This window comes from Saccopteryx bilineata, chromosome 4 (genome assembly GCF_036850765.1).
Source record: "Saccopteryx bilineata isolate mSacBil1 chromosome 4, mSacBil1_pri_phased_curated, whole genome shotgun sequence".
Taxonomy (NCBI): Eukaryota; Metazoa; Chordata; class Mammalia; order Chiroptera; family Emballonuridae; genus Saccopteryx; species Saccopteryx bilineata.
Genome location: NC_089493.1, coordinates 191,192,742 through 191,200,542, shown reverse-complemented (window position 1 = coordinate 191,200,542; position 7,801 = coordinate 191,192,742). Strand labels below are relative to the sequence as shown.

The following is a 7,801-nucleotide window of genomic DNA, read 5'->3' as shown; positions in this document are numbered from 1 at the left end:
GGCTCTGTGCCCGAGGGGTAAGCACACAAGTAAACTTTAGGCAGTGCCCTGGAGGGACAGGGGCAAGAGGGGAGGGGGTCAAATGCTGCCTCTAGTCCCGCGGTTCTCAACCTGTGGGTCGCGACCCCGGCGGGGGTCGAACGACCAAAACACAGGGGTCGCCTAAAGCCATCGGAAAATATGGCGACCCCTGTGTTTTGGTCGTTCGACCCCCGCCGGGGTCGCGACCCACAGGTTGAGAACCGCTGCTCTAGTCTTTGCCCCCGCGAGCCCCTTCATGGACACAGGCTGCAGCCAACGCCCCGCTCGTCCGTGCTCCCAGCCTGGCACCACCCTGCTGTCGGCCGTGCCTGGGAGGCCCTCATGGCCGCCTCCGTCCGTTCCGACCCTGCCCACCCCTGTCGTGGCTGCCTGGCCATCCGCACGCCAACAGCCCCCAGCGGGGCTGGTGAGGCAGACAGGAGGGCAGCGTGCATCGGAGGAGCTAGGAGCCGGCCAAGCAGAACGGGGACTCGTTAATTGACATTTAAATGTCAGTGCACCACATTAAATGTTATGGGTGTTGCATCGCAGCCCTCAAGGAGCATAAACACCTCTCTGGCTCCTTGATCATTGCCCACATTAATTACCGATGCCCTTTGTACGTGGAAACAGACCTGCGGCAGATGCCACGCTCCAGCCGGGAGGCCGGGCTCCTGCCCGCCGGAGAGCAGGGATGTCCGTCCGTCTCGTACAAGGGGCTCGGCCTGGCTACTGGGTCCCCGAGGGGGGACCTCCTCTTGTGAGAAGGATGGACGGTTAGGGAGAGACAGGCAGAAAGGGAGGAGCGGAGAGAGGGACGAAGAGGAAGGGAGAGAGGTGAGAGGGAGAAGGAGGTGGAGAGGGCCGAACACAGAGGAAACTACTGCGAGAAAGAGTGACCAGGGGACATAGGGTGAGGGCAAGAGACAGCTACGTTAAGTGCTGAGGAGGAAACCCCACTTTGTAGGTGATTTGCCATAAATGCAAAATAACTGTAGGATTAGCGCGGTCGCTTACATAAGCACAGCATACACCAGGGGTCCCCAAACTTTTTACACAGGGGGCCAGTTCACTGTCCCTCAGACCGTTAGAGGGCCGGACTATAAAAAAAACTATGAACAAATCCCTATGCACACTGCACATATCTTATTTTAAAGTAAAAAAACAAAACAGGAACAAATACAATATTTAAAATAAAGAACAAGTAAATTTAAATCAACAAACTGACCAGTATTTCAATAGGAACTATGCTCTTCTCACTGACCACCAATGAAAGAGGTGCCCCTTCCAGAAGTGCGGTGGGGGCCGGATAAATGGCCTCAGGGGGCCGCATGCGGCCCGCGGGCCGTAGTTTGGGGACCCCTGGCATACACGATGCTTGGGGGCCACGGCCAAATTTTGAAAACGGTGCCTCTCTCTCTACCCCTGTCAAATGTTGTGAAAGGAGGTTAGGTGGCCAGAGAGGAACTCAGCCCATCTAGCATGACAGTGGACGCTGTCCGGAGGAGAGATGGGACGGGGGACCGCGAGGAGGACCCCCCAAGAGAGATCAGACAAGGGGCCCAGTACAGGTGCTGCCTAGCCCAGGCGGGTGCGCACTGAGGAATACTCAGAACCAAAGCCCGTCCCTTGGGAGCCAAAGCGGAAGGGGACGTAGGGACCCGTCTTTTCCAATCCCCGTATTTCCCAGATGGAGACACTGAGGCCCTCGGAGGAGGAGAGAGGAGACCGGTTCAAGGCCACCCAGCCTATCAGGGGCTAACAAGACACAGCTCCACACATCGCTCTACAATTTCTGGGTTTTAAGCGACTCTTGGATGTCGAAGTGCTTTGTTTTATTTTATTAGGTTTGTGTGTCTCAGCTGGTGCCCGGAAGGATTTCTGTTTGCGCTTTTTCCAGCTCATTAGAACATCCTCACAGACTTGGGGACCATTAGGGTTTCAGTTCCCTGAGTCAGCACTCAGCTGTCTGTCTCTGGGAAACGCACAGGTGGGTCAGATGGCAGCCCCCGGCTTGCTCCCAGCTGGTCCTGGGGGCTACACAAGCTGCTGGGATGGCAGCTTCCCTGACGGCGCAGTCAAGGTCACACTGAGAGTCCTCCCAAGACCTTGGGTGGGGCTGCTCTGTCGGCTCCCCCCCCCCCCCCCGCTCTGACCTTTTCCTGCAGGAGAGCCCAGAGTCTCACCTGTTCAATGATGCAGCCGGAATACAGCCCCCCCCGCCCCGCCCCGAGGTCCCAGCCAACGTGAACCTTCTGACCTTCAATGGCCAGAGCAGTTTAAATAATGAGCAGCTCTGAGCATGGCATTTTACTTTGAGGTTCATCGTTGTAGCACCTGGGCAGGGGATGCAATACAGTCATTTTATACAAATCCAGGGAAGGAAGGGGACTTGGCCAAGTTATACAGCCTGCAAGGGGGTGGGGGGCAGAGCCGAGTCTGCGTGTCCTTGGGCACAGTGCACGCTCCTAAAGCAGAAAGTCTGTAATTTGCTAGCAGACAAGAGACAGCTTCAGTACTGAATGCAGAAAGACCAGGAGTAGCCATAATAAAGGCTAACAATTAGCCAGATGCTTTTCCAAGTACTTTACCTGTGTCTTCTCACTCAACTTCCTAACACCTTTATGCTAGAAAACTCAGATTAAGCCCGAATTTCTCATTGTGACTGCAACTCACCCCATCCCCACCCCAAGGTTTTGACCCCTGGCTCCTTATCCAACTTTATTTATTTCCATTCTTCCTCTCTCACTCCAGCCCATCCACTTTGACTTTCTTCCCGTTCCTTGGCTATGTTGCCACCTCAGGGCCTTTGCACAAACTGTTCCCTCTTTCCGGCAATGCTCTTCTTTCTAATGGTCCTACTGCTCAAATACTACATTCCCCCAGCCAGCACATCTCACAATCTGTACTTGCTTGTCCCTGAGAGGACAGGACCCACATTGTGTAATGCCGAGCACCTAACCCCAAGCACAAAGGTTGACACATGACAGGGACCTCAGTAAATGCTTACGGCACGACTCGCATGAAGAATGCTTGGGCCAGGCAGGAGAGGAGGAGGTAAGGGAAGGAAGGCTGCCTGTTGTCACTCCTCCAGGTCACACCTGGGGCTCTGGGATGGCTCCACAATGTTCACGTCTTTGGGAGAGAAAACTGCTGACTGCAGTTTCTCCATACTCATTCCAGAAAATGCTCATCGTGCCCTAAGAGTGCCTAACATGTTTGAGCACTTACTATGTACCAAGTGTTTCAGTGAATGAATTTGTGACAGACAACCTGTGAACACTCCTCAGGTGGAACCTGGTGGAATCCCAATTCACAGCTCAGGAGAGAGGCCCCGGGGTGTTGAGTCACTTGGCCAAGGTATGTGTCACAGGGAGCGAGGGGCTTGTACATGGAGCTGGGATCAGAGCTGCAGTAGGCTTGCTTTGGAGTCTGTACACTTAACCCCTACAGTCCTCTGCTTCTCAGGGGAGGCGGAGGGACCGGCTCAAAGTCACAGAGCTGATCTATGGAAAAGCTGGAATAGAAACCCAGATGTATCCAACTCCTGCGGCAGGATGACCCACACCATCTTAACTGGCAGCCTCAGCACGGGAAGCCAGGCTGCAGATGAGCGAGAACTCCCCGTGTGGCAGCTGGAGCCGGCTCGCAAGACGAGGGTCTGGAAACACTGTATTTCGTTGCCATGAGGGCTGGGGTCCCCCAATTGCTCCTGCCTTTCCTAATCACAGCTTGGGCGCTGGAATGAACACCCGGGGCCTCCCTCAAATGCAAAATGAGCCATCCGCAGATGGAGCTGAATGAAGATGATGGGAAGAGACGCTTCCAAGTGTTGGAACTGAGCAGCTGGCTCCAGCCTGCTTCCGGGCCCATCTGCCACACACCCTGCCCCGCCCTCCTGTTCCTCTGTCCCCCTTCCCTGCTGACACCAGGCCCTCCTCCACCTCTGTGCTTCTCTAAGGAGGAGGCTCCATCCACGGGGAGCAGGTTCCTGACCAGCCAGAGGAAAGGAAACATGGAAAGCCCCTGAAAGTGCTCCAGAGGGCACCGCCTGGCACGGAGCCAGAGCCAGGGCGACAGATGGCACAGGGCGCAGGACTCCAGGAATCTCCCAGATCGGCAGCTCAGAGGCATTCTTCCAGTCCTCACCCTCCAACCCCCAAAGCATTTCTTGCAGCTGCTGCAAGGAGAACCCTGGAGTTTGGGGACCCCTGGACCACAAGCAGTGTGGAGGGCGGTTTTAGGGCACAGGGGCTCAGATGAACCATCAGGCTGCCTGAGCTGCACCCCTTGCTTGCTGCCTGGCCCCAGGGGAAGTGTTGTGATGAGCCTCGCTTTGTTCACCCATCAAATGGGGACAACGGCACCCGCTTGCCAGGGCCTCGCGAATCACGTGCACTGACGTGTTTCACGCTGTGCTTAGCATGTACTTAGTGCTCAATAAAGATTCAAGCTGTTGTTACCATCGTCCTTGCCGGAATGGGTCAAAGGTTCCTCGCAGGCTGGTGTGCCCTGGCCCAGCCCTGCCCTGTGCTGGGACAGGAGGCCAGGTCACAGGGCCCCCGGAGGCCAGGCGGGGGGTGGGTAGCGTTTCCACCCCACTAGCATCTCCCTGGCGACTTCTTCCCCTGCCTTCTAATCCTGTGGCCCCGAATCATGGGACAGTCTCAGCAACTCGATTCCTCCCGGCTCCGAAGGCCTTCTTCCCAACTTTCCTAGAGCCTTCAAAGATGCCATCCGAGTTCATGAGGATTGGCGTTCCCCTCTCAGAGCCTCAGTTTCCCCGTCTACAATATGGGATGATAATGCCGGCCTGGCAGGGCCGTCGAGAAGGTTAGATACCAGACAGGCACATCGTAGGTCAGGGGTCCCCAAACTACGGCCCGCGGGCCACATGTGGCCCCCTGAGGCCATTTATCCGGCCCCCGCCGCACTTCTGGAAGGGGCACCTCTTTCATTGGTGGTCAGTGAGAGGAGCATAGTTCCCATTGAAATATTGGTCAGTTTGTTGATTTAAATTTACTTGTTCTTTATTTTAAATATTGTATTTGTTCCCGTTTTGTTTTTTTACTTTAAAATAAGATATGTGCAGTGTGCATAGGGATTTGTTCATGGTTTTTTTTATAGTCCGGCCCTCCAATGGTCTGAGGGACAGTGACCTGGCCCCCTGTGTAAAAAGTTTGGGGACCCCTGTCGTAGTGCTCCTTCTGCGTCGGCTGCTGGAGAAGTCACCTCTGTCTGTCCTTCTGGAGGGCATGGTTCCCACCTCAGCCGTTCAGCCCCAGAGGATCCCCCTTTGGAGCAGTGTCCCTAGAGCCCGGAGCAGGGACCCCGAAGTCACCACCAGCATGCTGCTGTTCATCACCCTTGCATTACCCCCCCGAGTCATGGGTGAGCTCAGGACCGGCCTCACCGGTGAACCGAGGTGGGCAGGGTGGTTCCTGGTGGAGCAGCAAGGAGCCCGAAGACTCTTGTTTTAAGAAGATGGGGCCGAGGAGCAGGAGAGTGAGTCTGCCTCTGCCCGCTAGCTAGCGACGAGAGATAATTACAATGCTTATCAAAGTAAGATGTGGAGATAGAGCCCGTTCCCCGCCAGCCGGCTCCTCAACCCCCCTGGGAATCCCCGATTTAATTAAATACCTGGTGCCATCGCTGGGTGCCGGGTGTCGGCAACAGGCCTGGACTAAAAGTCCACCCCAGATGGAGACAGGATGGGCACCCTCTCCTCCCCTCCTCACAGAGGAAGCAGGTGGGGGTGGGGGCACGAGAGAGAAGAGGAACAGGGTGGGGGGGGAGTGGAGGACAAACACAAGAAAGACACAAGCAGAGCCACAGGAAGGATGAAACGAAACATGAAAAGAATTTCCCAACTGGGAAGCGTGCCTGCAAAGAAACGTTCTCTCCTGCTTAAGAAAATAAAACTCACACCCTTGAGAGTCTGGCCATAGGTGGTGGATCCCACTCGGGGAAGGGCAGCTGGGCTCTCCGCCCTGAACACGGTCTCTGGGACGCTCGCGGCTTCGAGAGACGCAGCCTCTCGGTCGGCCGTCGGTCGCCCGGTGGAGGGAGGCTCTGGCCTCCGGAGTCACGGCCCTCCTGTTACCATCCTGGCCCGGTTTTGTTCGCAAGATCATCCTTTAATCCCTCTACAGAAAGGCTGAGCTTGGCTGCAATATTAGTCAAGACTTAACTAAAATCCTGAGATGACAAACGGAAGATGAACGCCGATCACACCTTGAATCTGGATAAGCCGGCATGCAAAACGCAACTTCCTCTCACGGAGGCGCCCGGGAGGGACCCTCTTATCCTGCTTAGATCACCAACCCAGAGCCCATCCCGGCCCACCCCCTGCCCAGAATTCTAGACTGGGGAGGGGGTCTAGACTGGGGAGTCTAAAACCAGTGCCCGGGGCGGGGGGGGGGGCTCGATCTAGCTGGTGCTTAGATATATTTTCTTCGGGACACACAGTTTTTAAAATACCAGATAACTTTGCATGGCGTCTGTATGCCCGGGTTCTTGTCCAAGATCAGAAGGCCTGGCCACTCAGGGCCATACCCCCACAGGCTTTTGAATAATCAGCTGAAGCTCCCTTTAGGCAGGACATACCCTCACAAGTGTCCGACAGTGTCACACTGATTCTAGACCCTGGAGTGTCGGGGCAAGAGCCCTCATGCTGCCCGCCCGCACTGCCCACCTGCTCTGTACGGGACACTGAGTCAGTTCCCCACATCCCCTCACAGACGTCCTCCCGGGAAGGGTTAGCGCTCTGGGCTGGTTCATCTCTCCATACCTTCACCCATCAAGTGTGCTGAGCACTGCCTCCATCTCAGGTACTGGGAGAGAGGCTTAAACAAGACAGTCACCCTCCCTCCACCTGCTCATCCCCTGTTTCCTGTCAGAGGCCCTCTCCTTCCTTGTAAGGAATTGTGCCTGGGAATGACCTCCCCTCGAGACTGGACAGGCTTCCTATGAGGTGTCTGTACCTCAAGCTGTCCAGACCCCAAGATGACAATTGTACCAGGAAACAACACCCCCATGTAGTATGCTGGGGTTGGGTGGGGGGCTTCCTATTATTCTAGCTCATAGACAATAAAGGGGAGGTGGCATCGTGTAGTCCTAAAAAGGACACGATTTTGGACCAGACTGCATGGGTTTAAATCCTGGCTCAGTGTTTCCTGGGGCATGTTATCCATACTTAGTTTTTCTGGGCCTCGGTTCTTCTTACCTGTTAAATGGGACCAACAATAGCTTCTACTTCATGTAATAGTTATGAGAACAGATATCTGCAATGTGACTGGGACATAGTAAACAGTTCTATTTAGGGACATGATTAACATATATACGAGAACCAGAGACACACGTGAGTTCTGAGACATACGTGTGGTCCTGATTTTCAGGCACCCTTCCCTGTTCTAGACTTTAGGGTTCATCTGCAGAACACAGGTGCCACTCCCAGGGCTGCTGGATCATCCAGAAAGTACCTGTGGTGTGCCACCCAGTGTCTGGCCGCAGGAGGTCCTCAAGGGGGTTGAGTTTCTTCCATCCTCAGGCACCGGGCTGGCAGCCTGATGCTGGGTGTGTGTCCTCAGCACACCCTTGGGAGGAGTTCCCTGCATGTCATGCAGCCCAGAGTTGAGGATGACGTCATCCACTGGGAGCCAGCCCCCCGGGGCCCGCTGGGTTCCCAGCGGAGGGGAAGAGCGAGGGGGGAGCTGGCCCCTGCTTCTTGTCAGCACCAGCTCTGCCTGGACAGCTCCCGACAGTCTCTCTGGTCCATCCT

General features: G+C 55.5%; 1 protein-coding gene across 6 annotated transcripts in view; it reads right to left on the bottom strand.

The window, feature by feature from the left end:
* Window positions 1-7,801, bottom strand: part of KCNIP1 (potassium voltage-gated channel interacting protein 1) — a 288,179-nt gene that overhangs the window by 153,502 nt on the left and 126,876 nt on the right. The window lies entirely within an intron of this gene.